Raw genomic sequence first — 16,153 nt, 5'->3', positions numbered from 1 at the left:
CCCCCCGTCCCCCCCCCAATCTCCTCCCACTGAATTACTCTCATTCCCCAGAAAAGCTTTACCAAGGTAGCCAGTAACAGCTTTACCTTTGACACACAAAACATATGGATCAACTCATCTGTCCTATTACATCATTAATATGTGTATATTTGACTGTGTCTAATGTATAATTTGTACATGTCAGTGTTGGAAGAGTTTGTCAATATGTCTTGTGGGTCTAACTTACAACTGGTCAAAATTTCTTGAAACACACAACTTTGACAAAATTTTCCATTGCCATTTTGAATTTCAATCACAATAAAACATACTTAAGATTTTGCTGTGTTTGTGAAAGTTTCATCTAATTTTTTGGACAGCTGTAGAACTGACTGAAATATCTCAATGAGACTTTTCACTGAAGAGTTGCTCGAGATCAAAAATGATCTGATTTGCATAAAAATATTCACAAGTGATTTTTTTTTTAAACCAGCTCTAGTCAAGAGTTAAGACTATCACTGAAATGTATAAGGTGAATTTTTACACAGCAATAGTATGGCCAGATCCTCAGCTGGGGTAAACTGGCATAGTTCCATTGAAAGTCAATGGAACAATGCTGCTTTACACCAGCTGAGAGTCTAGCCAATCTCTGTTAAGGCTTAGGCTTTTGTTTAAAAAAAAACAAACCTGCAGTTTTTTCATTTTGTGCTGTGTATCAGAGTTAGGTGTACTGTAGCAACCTTAATTGTAAATGAACCAGGTTTATTATTTGTATTGCAATAGCACTTAGGACCCCCAAATCATGGACCAGGACTCCATTGTGCTAGCTGCTGTACAGGCATAGAACAAAAAGGTATGTGGGTATTCATTCTTAGCTAAAAGAAGTTTAAAATGCAGTTGTCTCAAACAAAGTCATTTCCCATGGGCTGAATGGAGAAATAGCCAGAACTACCCCCTCACCCTTTACAAGCAGCTCGGGTGAGGTAAGAATTGAAACTCATTGTCATGGGGCTGCCACTGCTACTACTTGTAAACAGTGTGCAATGCAATTCATCCCTATGTAAGATAGTTAAGTGACGGTTTTCCTAGATATGCAGAGTTTTAGGAGACATGGGTAGAAGGATAGAGAGCAATTATTAAGATTCTAAACTAGATTCAAATAGGGCCTCACATTAAGAAATTAAACTTATATTTATAAGCAAGGGTAAGAAGGTAAACCAGAAAATTATCTCAATCTGCACCCCACAAGTTGAGCAAGTATTGAAACTACAAGCAGGATGGCACTATGGATGGGTAATTACAAGTGGGAACAGGAAGCTGATTATGGAAGGCTTGTAATCAATAATTATAGAAATCAGATAGCTTTTCCTGTTTTAATTATAAAATCAGATCAGTTGAATTTGACTGACCACAGCAAGATATTCGGTTATTAAATGTGGCAATATGGAAAGAGACATCTCTTGACAAGTAGCGCAGATTAGAACAGTTAAGATATTAGCAGCAACAGCTTGTAGTTCTGCATGTGTCTGTATACAGGATATAAATATAGGACTGAGGTTAAAAATATTCAGTACTGGTGGGAAAGAGTATGTGGAGGGAATATAGCCTCATTAGAACACTTGTTTGGTTTCCAGAGATATAATAAGATCTTTAATCTTATTTATCCTGGTGTAATGTAATATATCAGATAACCTTCTCCAGTTGTTCCAGGGGCACTGAGTCATAATAAATCTGGTTTGCTTAGTGTGATTAAATGAGGGTAGAGAGAGTTCCATTCTTGCTGTCAACTCTGCTAAGATTTTTGTATTTGGAATTCATGGTATTGAATAAGAAAGCCATGTTGAATGGTCTTTAGATTACAAATACCAAGACCTCCTTGGTGCAGGGAGGTAAGTGTCCTCACTGAATTATTTTATATAACAGCCTTCCAAGTTGATTCCTGCAAATTAAAAATAAATTAGAAAGTGAGTATACTTTTCTTGATTGGACTTTTTGTAACCCAGTTACTCTCCCTTGTATACAGTATACCTGGTTTAATATGTCAAACAGACTTTGTCAATTTTAGAGCCAGCAGGATTACTAGCTACATTTTGGACTGACCAAATGTTAGGGATATAGAGTTTGTATTCTGTTAAGGAATCTCCTAGAATACTACATAGCATTAGTCCAGTTCACAGATAGGGAGCTTCACACCAGTATTTATCTTTAGAAGCTATATATAGATTTTCTAACAGCATAGTCTTTCTAATGTACCAGGTTAATTTTTCTGATCAAACATTTTGTCATCTAGGCAATAGAATATAAGGGGTACAAGTCTTCGTGTGGGTGTGGCTGTAAAAATATTCAGTTCAGTGTTTCTTGCAAAAAATTTCCTTTGTTTTAGCAACACAAATATATTCTAGAATCTTTTTAAAATGAATTTCTTGAGGTAGACCTATTAGTGTTCCAGAAATTAACTCTCTTTCATCAGTAACACATTAGCACTTCTCCTACTAAGTACTTGTATGTCTTAGTGTATTTTTCCTTCATTGATTATCTGGTATATTTATATTAAATGCAAAAATAAAATATGCACATTTGTTATTTTACTAGTTTTACACAGTAGAGAACAATCATGTTTATTGTACCACTTTTTAAAATCAAACTATGAATATTATATTAACCTGTCATTTGAGATTGTGTTCTAGATATCACCAATGTTACTGCTATATAGGCTATTTCTGGGGTAGGCAACCTATGACATGCATGGCAAAGGTGGCACGCGAGCTGATTTTCAGTGGCACTCACACTGCCCAGGTCCTGGCAACCGGTCTAGGGGGCTCTGCATTTTAATTGAATTTTAAATGAAGTATCTTAAACATTTTAAAAACCTTATTTACTTTAAATACAACAATAGTTTAGTTATATATTATAGAAAGACCTTCTAAAAACGTTAAAATGTATTACCGGCACACAAAACCTTAAATTAGAGTGAATAAATGAAGACTCAGCACACCACTTCTGAAAGGTTGCTGACCCCTGCGCTATTTACTCTCCCCCTAAAAGAGCAGCTACATTGTAGGGTAGCACTAGATTAGAATCACTGTTCAGTGATGTTTTTATGGATAACTATAGTACTTCTAAAGTATGGTGACATTAATAAGTAGCAATTTTGAAAGAATGCCACTAGCTGCTCACAATGTGAATATTATTACTTCATGATCACTAACATATATACTGTCATTGCAAAAGATGACGAAAAAGTGAGAGTTTTATTCTGAACTTCAATATGCGTGCAAGGATTTGCTGACTATTGCCAGCTCCACGTAGTTAAGGTTGAGACGAACTTTTCTTTTAAAGAAAGGCTTTTCTAAGTGCTATAAAATCCACATGGTTACTCAAATTGCCTTGAAATTTGGTGTGCCTCATTAAGGTGCAGGCCCTGGTTAGCAATCCAAATTTAGGGTCATTTGATATAGCGACCCCTGAGATGTTGTCCCCCACCAAAACCAGCATTTTTTAACACTGAGATTCTACCAATGTTTCCTGACGTTCAAACCATAGCTATGATTGGGCTCCAAAGGGTCTAAATCACACAACACTTACCCCTGCTTTTGCATGGCACCCACTACCCCTTGGGGGAAGCAATATTGAAAATGTTATTCAACAAAGGATTAAGCTCCACAGATGGGTCAGTGGCTGGGCTTGAACCTTACACTCACATGCCAATGATCACTAACTCCTAAACAAACAAATAAATAATTATCTTTCAGTTTTAAAAACAAACAAAACAAACCAAAACCCCAAGGAAATTAACTGACAAAGACTTAGTTCAGAACTAGTGTTGCCCAGTGACATCTTGTGCCCTTACAGAACATCAAGTTCAGAAAAACTCAAACTTCTGAAAACCAGGAAACAGAATTAAGGTACACACCCAGGCAAAATCATCTCTGCCCACTTTGAGCAATGATGGTTAGGGCCCTCACCATGGATGTGTGAGACCTGGGTTCAAGCCCCCACACCAAAACAGGCAGCACAGGACTTTGAAGGTAGGTCTCTTAGATCCAAGTTGGGCTTTTTAGAGTCCTTCATTTTTTGTGAGAAAGGGCTGACCTTAAGGCACCTAACTCTAAGAGAGAATTCACAGCTGAGAATTCCAAGTGGAGATAAGTGCCTCTCACCAGCCTATCAATCAAGTGCCTAAGGCCCAGATCAGTGAGATGTAGGCACCTAAATGCCTTTGTAGCTCTGGGCCCAAGTCCTGTCCCTTTCCTTTGCATTTCATTCTTGACTAGTTTAGGTGACTCCACACTTGGTTTTCTGCCTCTAAGAATCCCTTTCTTAGGTGCTTTACTCTCCCCATACAATGCATGGGATGCCTGGCATCTAACTCAGGTCTGGTAATTGCACTAGACAGCAGGGTGCCCAGGTGTGGCTATGTTTGTAGCCACAAAGTATTATTAATAAACCCAGCTGCAGAGGCAAGAATTACTATGTTATGCTTTAGAAAAAGAAAGTTGTTTTCTAAGTGCTAAAAGGTTACTTTAAATCCCTTCTTCCCCCACTGCTAACAAAATAAGCAGTGCTTTTACAAATATAACATACAACTTAACAGGCAGGATCCAAATGCTTTGACAGTGTCCCTTATAATCTAAATTAAATGTGAATTTGGAAATGTTAATTTAAACTGCTGTCCATTCTTAACACTCCTTTAAATACACTGCAGTCCTTCAGCTGATCAAACTAATGACAGGCTAAAGGAAGTATGTTGGTTCAAAGGTGTGTTATTGCTAATAATAAAAGTCTATTTGCAGGAAGTGTACAGAGACAGCTCTCAAACACAGGAGGAACTAATGCAATTATCCAATTATTGACAAAGCCATATGGAGGACCAAATGTAATTAAAAATCAAGAACAAGACTACACTCTCGCATTATATTCTCTTCCAAGATAAAGCAATTCTGTCCTATTAAACATAGATAGCAAGTTGGGATGTTCCTATTGTAATCCTCAATGATAATTTTCCCAGAACACGTAGAACAGGGGAGTGGCACTTTTATGAGTAAAGCAAATATCTACAAGTCACAAACCTCTTGCGTAATTGACTTTGGCTCAGCACTGAGAACAACACAGCATGAATCAGATTATTTACATTTACATTAGCCTTCCTTTTTAATGAAATGTATCCCATAACTAAACAACTTCTGAAAAATCCTTAACCATCATGAGGTAATAATCTGGAAAGGTTTAATTTTCCACAATGTGCGTTGATCAGTGATAATGGGCTCTGCTCCTTACTAAACCCTGAAAAAAAAAAACCAGCATGAGTTTTAAATATTTTAGAAAGTTTTCTGGATAACTAAACACTTCCTAGGCTAACAGAGGCATTGTGGGTTTCACTTACCTATTCCTTTGCGGATCATGTTCATGCAGTTTGAAAATGTAGGTTATTAAGAGCCAGATCCTCAAAGGAAGTTGATGGAAGTTAGGAGCCTGAATACCTTTGAGGATCTGTCCCTAAGTCGCAGAATTGGGACCATGGTGATCAGAGATCTGTTCTCTGTAAATACCAGTCACTACAAATCTCAAACAACCTTTTAAAAGAAATGTATTTAATCATCAATAATTTAATTTAGAAAAAATGCACATGCTGAGCTACTGTTAGCTCTGTAATCTGATCACTCAAGTGAAATGAGCAGGTTTACCTAGTCTTAACAATAGTAAAGAAATCATTATACAATGTTTAAAGGTAGAAATATTTATCTTGAGGTAATAGCTTTGATCATACTATTAAACTCAGCCTTCACTTCCACAGGAATTTTCCCAGGGGTTGCCAATGAAGGATGTTATACAAGACAGATGCCCCTTGACTATGGACCCTCAACAGGATCTTTACTCCTTTTATCCCCTTCAAAGTCTGCAGCATTGAGGAGGGGGAAGGGATTGGCTCTTAGTACTTGTTATTTTAAAAGACTAATAATAAAGATGTCAGGAGGGCAAGGTTACCAAAAAGATGACAAGATTACTTAGCTGTCCATTCCATTAACAATAGCACCAGAAGAGTCAGGTATAGCTATCACTGCCTTTCAGCACTATGCTGGAAAACATTAAGAAGATTGGACCAGACAGGAGGAGGGAAAGAAAAGGAGATATTAATAACTGCATGAGTGAATATTAAAATAATGAGACACTCAATCTACTGTTAATTAATGTAGGTTAATGCTAGCAGGGGATTCAGGACGGCTAAAGTTAGAGCCTTTCCTGGTTAAAAATACCTTTTGCTTACTAAAGAAAATTTCTTACATTCTGTATCAATGGATATATACAAGTGCTGCTTGACTTATCAAGATTATTAGGTCTTGTATCATTCAGATAAAGACAGATAATAAAAAGCCACAGAATTTTCCCCTTCAAACTCTTTAATTAAAAATAAAATTAACAAATGAAATTATGTATCTTTATATAATAACAAATCTAAGTATGGGTGTGGAATAGTGCCTATAACAAATAATATCAAATGGATAAAAAGCCAAACCGTGTACATATGTTGTTTAATTTGAAAGAAATGATTGTTTCCCTACGGCCTGCAACCTGATCTCAGTTCTGTGTTGCTCTTAGTAATTTGCTCTATTACGAAGTTTATTCAGAACAGGTAAAGCCATAAAGATTCTTCTTGTCCTGCTGGATTCATCCATGTCCTTAGAGTTGCTATTTTAGATAGTGTTAACCATAGTAATAGAGCTTTTATAACAGTTTCACAAAATGTTAATTAACACCAAGGATACACAACTGTGGGATTTGAGAAATAACAATTTCCAACATGCTTCAGAGTTATGCATTGTGTGTATTGCCCCAAAGGCTTATATTAATTGTCAGGACCATATTACAAGAAAATAAGAGGTTTCTTGTAACTTTCATTTATTATGAATGCTGTGCTCTTTTTGTATATTCTGTCATCTAAGCCTGAGGAAATAAAACTTCTATAGATACAGGTTGGGAAATATAGTATGTTTTTATATATATGTTTTAACAGTGCTTTTGACTCATTTCCATATTTAAATATTTTTTTCAAAGGGCAATGGTGCTTATGAAGTTGCATTGAGTTAGGTTCATTAGTTATTTACATGTTGCTGGTATAAACCCTTTAACGGTTCTTAGTATCAGCTATTCAACAGGATGCAGTTACTATAGATGTTTGTGAGGACTGAAGTATAAAACTATAGCTTCTGCAGGTAGTGCAGTCAGTGCTTATGTGAAATGCATCTTTATTGTAGGGTATGCAAAGCCTGCTATTTATGTGCTTTTATAGCAATAGCTTTTTAGGCCAAAACTTGTCCATATTTGGAATGTAGAATCAGTTTGTCCTTGTGAAAAGCCTGGGTCTCCCATTACTGACTATACCCATTAAGTTTTGTATTACATTCAGAAACTGTATTTCTGATCTTGTGCCAGATCTTGGTTGTAACTTGTTTGAGGATTGTCCATATAACTAATCACTATTAACAAATAAAGGAGTTAGAAAGATAACAAGGGGCCAAATTTTTCAGCTCCCAGTCAAGTGCATCCTCCAAAATTTAGAGGGTAGACTACTGCTTTTTCATGGACTCTACTTGAATATCTATAAAGAATAGTATCAGAGGGGTAGCCGTGTTAGTCTGTATCCACAAAAACAACAAGGAGTCTAGTGGCACCTTAAAGACTAACCGATATATTTGGGCATAAGCTTTTGTGGGTAAAAAACCCACTTCTTCAGATACATGGAGTGAAAATTACAGATACAGGCATAAATATATATTGGCACATGAAGAGAAGGGCGTTACCTTACAAGTGGAGAACCAATGTTGAAAGCCAATTCAGACAGGGTGGATGTGGTCCACTCCCAATAATTGATGAGAAGGTGTCAATACCAAGAGAGGGGGAAATTGATTTTGTAGTGAGCCAGCCACTCCCAGTCCCTATTCAAGCCTAAACTGATGGTGTTAAGTTGGCAAATAACTTGTAGCTCTGCCGTTTCTCTTTGAAGTCTGTTTTTGAAGTGTTTTTTTGGTTAAAAAAATGGCTCTTTTAAAATATGTTATTGAATGTCCAGGGAGATTGAAGTGTTCTCCTACTGGATTTTGTATGTTATCATTCCTGATGTCTGATTTGCGTCCATTTATCCTTTTAGGTAGAGACTGTCCAGTTTGGCCAATGTACATGGCAGAGGGTCATTGCTGGAACATGATGGCATATATCACGTTGGTAGATGTGCAGGTGAATGAGCCCCTGAGAGCGTGGCTGATGTGATTAGGTCCTATGATGAGGTCACTTGAATAGATATGTGCCAGCATTCATCAAAGATCTACAACCTATCCTGAAGGACAATCCCTCACCCTCACAGATCTTGGGAGACAGACCTGTCCTCGCTTACAGACAGCCCCCCAACCTAAAGCAAATACTCACCAGCAACCACATACCACCCAACTAAAACACTAACCCAGGAACCTATCCTTGCAACAAAGCCCAATGCCAACTTTGTCCACACATCTATTCACGTGACATCATCATAGGACCTAATCACATCAGCCACGCCATCAGGGGCTCGTTCACCTACACAGCTACCAATGTGATATATGCCATCATGTGCCAGCAATGCCCCTCTGACATGTACATTGGCCAAACCGGACAGACTCTATGCAAAAGAATAAATTGACACAAATCTGACATCAGGAATCATAACATTCAAAAAACAGTAGGAGAAAACTTCAACCTCTCTAGCCACTCAGTAACAGACTTAAAGGTGGCAGTTTTGCAACAGAAAAGCTTCAAAAACAGACTCCAATGAGAAACTGCTGAACTTGAATTAATATGCAAATTAGATACCATCAATTTAGGCTTGAATAGAGACTGGGAATGGCTGAGCCATTACATACATTGAATCTATTTCCCCATGTTAAGTATCCTCACACCTCTTGTCAAACTGTCTGTAATGGGGTATCTTGATTATCACTACAAAAGTTTTTTCTCTTAATTAATTAGTCTCTTAGAGTTGGTAGGACAACTCTCACCTTTTCATGTTCTCTGTATGTGTATATATATTATCCTTACTATATTTTCCATTCTGTGCATCCGATGAAGTGGGCTGTAGCCCATGAAAGCTTATGCTCAAATAACTTTGTTAGTCTTTAAGGTGCCACAAGTACTCCTGTTCTTTTGGCGGAAACAGACTAACTACCTGTTAGTCTGCTGCTACTCTAAAACCTGCCATTTTTTACCCAGTTTATCAAGCAATTTGGATCATTCTGTCTGATTGCCTTGTCCTCAGCATTATTTACCACTCTTCCAATCTTTGTGTCATCTGCTGATTTTATCAGCAGTGATTTTATGTTTACTTCCAGATTATTGATGAAAATGTTGAATAGTATCATGCCTAGTGCCAATCTGTGCAGAACCCCTCTAGAAATATGAAGCTGATGATTCATCATTGACAACTACTTTCTGCGATCTGTCCACCAGCCAGTTCTTAATCCATTTAATGTGTGGTCTATTAATATTATGTTATGATAATTTTTAAGTCACAATGTTGTACAGTACTAAATCAAATGCCTTACAAAAGTCTAAATATAGAATATCTACAGTTACCTTTATCAACTGAACTCATATCAACAAAGAATGAAATCAAGTTGGTTTGACAAGTTTTTTTTCATATTGACTGACATTAATTATATTCCTGTCTTTTAATTCTTTATCAGTTGAATCCTGGACCCGTTATTCCATTGTTTTGCCTAGGACTGATGTCAGGTTGACTAGCCTATAATTAACCAGGTCTTCCCCTCTTTGCCCTTTTTGAATATTGACACAACTTTAGCACTCTTCCAGTCTCTTGGAATTTCTCTGGTAGTCCAAGATTTATTAAAAATGAACATCAGCAGGCCAGAGGTCTCCTCAGCCAACTTTTTTAGGACTCTTTGGTGCAAGTTATCCAGGCCTGCTGATTTAAAAATGTTTGTCTCTAGTAGATGTTGTCTAATAGCCTCCTCAGTTACTAATGGAATGGAAAGTATATCATCTGCATGTGATACAAGGACATCGTCCTGATACTTTCTAAATACAGAACAGATCATACACTTCTGCACAATTATTAACACTGACTCCTCCATCTAGTATTGAGCCTAAACCACTGCTCGGATTTCTTTCGCTTGTAGTATACTTAAGACTTGCTATTGCCCTCTGACCTGCCAACCATGGATTTTTCCCTGACATCTTTAGCTTCCCTTACCAATTTTCTGCACTTCTAATGTATATAGTTGCTATCTATTTTCCATTGTTTACCACTTGTTCTATATTTCTTTTTAATTTCTAATTGCAGGATTCACTTCACCACTGAAACAGCCAAAGTTATCCTTTTTCTTGACTGTGGATTTGTGGCTTTTTGGCCATCTAATAAATTCTTTTTAAAGAGTTCTCAATTTTCATTCACATTTTTCTGTCTAAATCCCACCTCCCCCCCAATTAATTCTGCTATAATTTTCCTCAGGTTAGGGAAATTGGCCCTTTGAAGCACTAAGCCTATATTATTTCTGGTTGAGACTGTCCTCCATTTGCCCATATTGAATGTAATCAGATTATGATCACTGATACCTAAGCAATGACCTCTTCTGTTAAGAAAATTATCATATATAATTTTTAGAAACTAATGAAGTTTTACTATTGGCTGCTCAAGACTGCCAGTGTATGTCTCCCAAATTGAAGTCCCCCATAGCAGAGTTTTTCTTTACACACGAGAGCTAGCATCAACAATATTCATAGAGAATATGTTGTCATCAGATGTCCAAGCGGAAGCATTTAAACATGTTGATGTATAATCTCAGGCTCTTTAGCGCTATCTTTTGCAGTTGACTTAAGACAATGATCTCTATATACCCATATGTGTGTACACACACACACACACACACACCAGCTAAACTGTATATTTTTCTTAGAGGACTCAAACATGATCAGTAAATTGCACTAAGGTACTGGGTTTGTATAGTTGTCCACACCTCCTATTCCTTCCTGCTGTCTCCACCCTAACATTCATCTTGACCTTTCTACAACCCTCACAAAAACACCCCAGTCCAACTTCCTCCTCTCAGCTGTTGGTTCCCTCCCTCTCACTTTAACCTCTTTTGCCACTGACATCTAGTCAGTCTCTAACCCCTCCCAGTAGTTAGTTTACTCCCCAACACTTCCAGACATCTAACTCCCACCCACCACATCCTCGCTGCCAGCTTCCTCTCTGTTCTCACCATTCCCCATGCAACCCACTCAGCTTCTGGAAAGCCCCTTTAACACTCCCACTTGACTTACCTCTCAGCCCTTAGATCACAGTTCCCTAAAAAGTATTTCGTGTTCTAAGGCTGAAAGCTGGAGACGTTGGCCCTGTGACTCATTTTTCATTGCAATGACTGCTCTTATAAATGATCATAGTCATCATAATTGTTTCTTGTCTAACGAACATTGGTTCAATAGATTTTAATAGAATTGTGCAAGAAACAAGATTGATGATTGGCTAACCCTATTTACTGATTAAAATTAACAATCTGGTTTATGTCACAAAGTGTGTTATATTTTCCAGTGGCATTGTTTTAAACATGTTCATTTATGTGAAGCTAATAGCAAATTAAAGTGGATCTTTCGAGGGAATGAGAGGAAGCTGAAAATACGATGGATCTAGGCTCTACTTAATTTGCCTCTGCATGATGCCATAACATTTTCATTTTACTGGCCAGACAGCCCCCTTCATTATGTGGAATGAAATAGCTTTCCCCACACAGAAAGGGAGAGGAAAAAAACCCAAACCTGCCAAGCGAAGATGCAGAGAGAGGAAAGATTCCGATCTCGCTCCCAAAAACTGGAGAGGGGGAGGGAATAGAAACATATGTGGTATTGTCAGATTTTAGCAGTGAGTTATGTGGCTAAAACACTGTGCACCGCTTTGGCAGTGTACCTCTTAGGGTATGACTATGCTTCAAACTGGAAGTGTTATTCCCAGTTCCATGAGAATATGCACATTAACTCTGAGGAGGCTAATACAGTAAAAATACAATGTAGCTATGGTGATGTAAGGGGCTGATGGGGCTCTCCAGATGCATAAACATCCTAAGGGAGGCTAACCCCTCCTGCTGCTTACACTGTTACAACTACACTTGTATTTTCAGTATGATCACAGCCTGTCTGGATACGTCTCCTCAAGTTGCGAATTACAGACCCAGCTTGAAGTGCAGACATATCCTTCACTCTTCATACATCTTTCTATTATTCCACTCCTGGATTTCTCTTGAACACTGAACTATATTGTTCCAAATTGTGAGGTGGTTTTTTTTAATAGGGACAAATTGTCTCCTCTTAGACATAAAATTATTTTTTACTTGTAGGCTTAACAGATACATTGACTCAGTTGACAATATTCATTTTGCCTTTTTAGAATGAAGGAATATATTGTTAGTTATAGCTCCAATTCCATTTATTAACCACACAACCACATTCAAGATCATTAAAGCAGTAAGCATTTTACCTGCACCCAGACAAATGATTCAAAAGAGAACTGGCTTGCAAAAGTAATAATTTTTTTCCTGCTGCTGAGCTACACAGAGTTGTAATGAAATGCCGGGGACTGGGCAGGACAGGGCGAGGAATGCCAACAGGGAACAAAGGTAACATCACAAACTCCAACTGCTCATTTGAAAGTTTGTTTTTTTTAATTGAGAAATGTAACTTGTGATGATACAAATATCAGTATACATAAAAACTTAGTAAACAGTAAAATCATCATTTAAGAAAATTACATTCGCATTACATAATGACTACACAATAGGAAGCTTTATTTTATAAAACAAATGGTACAACAACGGCAGCGTGATATACCCAAGCAACAGAGCCGTTTTTCCTGTCACACACTATAAAAATGGATTGTGAGTCTTAACTCTCTCTCTTTATTGGTAGGTTGATGCACTGATTATGAAGATGGATATTTTAAAATCTTCAGTTACAATGTCAGAAATTCCTTTCTTGAAGCATACTGTAGTTCCTATGAAGGGGCATAAGGTCCATTTGCATCACTGATCTGTGTCCCTCCATTTAACATCTTCTTGGCCCGCAGATCACTTACAGGTCTACTTACCGGAAGCCTACTAAACAATCAGTGAAGCCACTGGACAATCAAGGTGCTAAAGGAGCACTCAAGGAAAACAAGGCCATTGCAGAAAAACTAAATTAATTCTTTGCATCAGTCTTCACTGCAGAGGATGTGAGGGGGATTGCCACACCTGAGCCATTCTTTTTAGGTGACAAATCTGAGGAACTACCCCAGACAGAGATGTAATTAGAGGAAGTTTTGGAACAAACTGAAAAATTAAACAGTAATAAGTCACCAGGACAAGATGGTATTCACCAGAGAGTTCTGAAGGAACTCAAACATGAAATTGCACAACTAACAACTATGTAACTTACCACTTAAATCAGCTTCTATGCCAGATGACTCGAAGATAGCTAATGTGACATCATTTAAAAAAGGCTCCAGAAGCAATCCCAGCTTCAGTACCTGGCAAACTGGTTGAAACTATAGCAATGAGCAGAATTATCAAATACATAGATGAACAAGATTTGTTGGGGAAGAGTCAATGTGACTTTTGTAAAGGGAAATCATTCTAATAGATTGATGAGGAACTCTTTGAGGGGTTCAACAAACATGTTGACAAGAGGGATCCAGTGGATATGGTGTACTTCATTTTCAGAAAGCCTTTGACAAGATCCCTCACCAAAGGCTCTTAAGCAAAGTAAGCAATCATGGGATAACAGAGAAAGTCCTCTCATGGATCAGTAACTGGTTAAAAGATAGGAAGCAAAGGGTAGGAATAAATGGTCAATTTTCAGAATGGAGAGAGTTAAATAGTGGTGTCCCCCAAGGATCTGAACTGGGACCCGTGCTGTTCAACATATTCATAAATGATCTGGAAGAAGCGGTAAACAGTGAGGTGGCAAAATTTGCAGATGATATAAAGGAACTCAAGATAGTTAAGTCCAAAGCAGATTGCAAAGAGTTAAAAAGGGAACTCATAAAACTGGCGGACTGGGCAACAAAATGGCAGATGAAATTCAACGTTGATAAAAGCAAAGTATTGCACATTGGAAAACTTAATCCAAGCAATACATACAAAAAGATGGGGTCTAACTTAGTTGTTACCACCCAAGAAGATATCTTGGAGTCACTGTGGATAGTTCTCTGACGGTATCAGCTTAATGTGCAATGGTAGTCATAAAAGCTATCAGAATGCTAGGAAACATTCAGAAAGGGATAGAAAATAAAACATAAAATATAATGCCTCCATATAAATCCATGGTATGACCACATCCTGAATACTGCATGCAGATCTGGTCGCTCTGTCTCAAAAATGATGTATTGGAATTGGAAAAGGTACACAGAAGGGCAACAAAAATGATTAGGGATATGAAACAGCTTCTATCTGAAGAAAGATTAAAAAGACTGGGACTTTCCAGCTTGGAAAAAAGACGATTAAGAGGGCATATGACAGAGGTCTATAAAATCTTGATTAGTATAGAGAAAATGAATAAGGAAGTGTTATTTACCTCTTCACATAACACAAGAACTAGGGGTCACCCCAATGAAATCAATAGGCATCAGGTTTAAAACAAACAAAAGGAAGTACTTATTCACAGAATGTTCAGACAACATGTGGAACTCTTTGCCAGGGGATTTTGTGAAGGCCAAAATTGTAACAGTGTTCAAAAAAGAACTAGATAAGTTCATGGAGGATAGGTCCATCAATGGCTATTAGCCAGGATAAGCAGGGATGCAACACCATGTTCTGCATGTCCCTAGCCTCTGTTTGCCAAAAGCTGGAAATGGACAACAGGAAATTAAGGGTGATGCCTCTATATAGTCCAAGAATGAGTGCCTCTGTGCCTATGGTTTTATTTGGGTAATTGCATAAGTAGTTATTTTCTATTGGAGGAAACTGCAATGCAATCCATTGCATGGACTTACAGTCACGCTCTCCATCAACATATAAAATAATTAAATTATGTGACTTCTTGGAACATCTCCAGGTTGCCACCTTGGAAAGAATTACTAATAAGATTCAGGACACATGGATACCATTCTTGGATTGATTTTCACCATCTATTAAAATTTACCTTAGACAAATTGTTTTTTTCTAAATATCATGAAAGACTTCAAGAACAACTGAAATTATTATAATTGTACAAGTGTTTCTTTCTAGTGACCACCAGTAGTGGTATGAAAGAATGAAAAGGAGATGGATGGTGACCTAGAATAAAGCTTTATATCAACAAAAATAGAAGATAAGGATAGAATTGCAAGGTTCTTAGCTTCTTCACCTGTTTCACCCAACCCAGGAGACACAACTGAAATTAGGAAAGAAGTTCTTCAATTACATAGTACATGATGATAGTTTAATATAAAAATAAAAGATGAAGGTGTCATCAGTGCAAATCTCTCATCCAATAACACCTTCAGGAGCAAAAGACCTCTCCCAAGTCTGAATCTTGGATCTTCTGCCTGGAAGCAAGATAAACCCAAGTCATAGTAAAGAGAGTTTAATTTAGACAGTAGATGTTAGTGAGCTGTCAGTACAATAAAAGAAACTGTAGAATAAAAATGAATCAATTATTTAATTTTGGGGAATGTATTTTTTCTCATTCTTAAATTAATTCACAAAGAATAATTCAACCATGTCTCTTCTAAGAAATACAAGTCAGTATTTTTTCTAGATTTTTATAAATTCATAACTATTCACAAATAAAATCACTATACAAGTTTCAACACAGTATCTTAGAATGTGTTTCTACACTGTGTTATGTTTTGTATCCCTGTGAGACTTAAAATCAAATTGTTTGTTTATACAATAATAATTAAAAAAAAATATCTAAAAGTGACTGATTTTCCCTTGTGTGATACATTGTCTTAGAAAGGCATGAAATACATTGAGACAGGGCCAGCTCTACTGTTTCTGCTGCCCCAAGCAGCGTGCCAAATTGCTGCTGCGGATGGCGGGAGCAGTCCGTGTGCTGTTAGGGCGGCTCGCGCGTTTCCGCGGCGGCAGCAATTCGGCAGCAGCTTCTGTCTTCAGCCAGAAGACAGAACTGCGCCGCTACAGACAGCGGAACATAGAAGCTGCCGCCGAATTGCCACCACTGC

The 16,153-nt window shown here is 37.5% G+C and overlaps 1 protein-coding gene and 1 long non-coding RNA gene across 5 annotated transcripts in view; one reads left to right on the top strand and one right to left on the bottom strand.

The window, feature by feature from the left end:
• The first annotated feature begins 1,746 nt into the window (after positions 1–1,746).
• LOC127048072 (uncharacterized) overlaps positions 1,747–16,153 on the top strand; it is a 51,396-nt gene continuing 36,989 nt past the window's right edge. The window contains exon 1 of the long non-coding RNA XR_007773552.1: positions 1,747–1,865. This is a non-coding gene — a long non-coding RNA (uncharacterized LOC127048072). The remainder of the gene's footprint in view (positions 1,866–16,153) is intronic.
• The window catches only part of NLN (neurolysin), a 52,950-nt gene continuing 50,954 nt past the window's right edge, over positions 14,158–16,153 (bottom strand). For all 4 annotated transcript variants that reach the window (XM_050946993.1, XM_050946996.1, XM_050946994.1 and 1 more), the window contains one exon: positions 14,158–15,514. The gene's annotated coding sequence lies outside the window, so the exon portion shown is untranslated. The remainder of the gene's footprint in view (positions 15,515–16,153) is intronic.

Source organism: Gopherus flavomarginatus, chromosome 3 (assembly GCF_025201925.1).
Source record: "Gopherus flavomarginatus isolate rGopFla2 chromosome 3, rGopFla2.mat.asm, whole genome shotgun sequence".
NCBI classification, from domain to species: Eukaryota; Metazoa; Chordata; order Testudines; family Testudinidae; genus Gopherus; species Gopherus flavomarginatus.
This window is presented reverse-complemented; position numbering and strand designations above follow the sequence as displayed.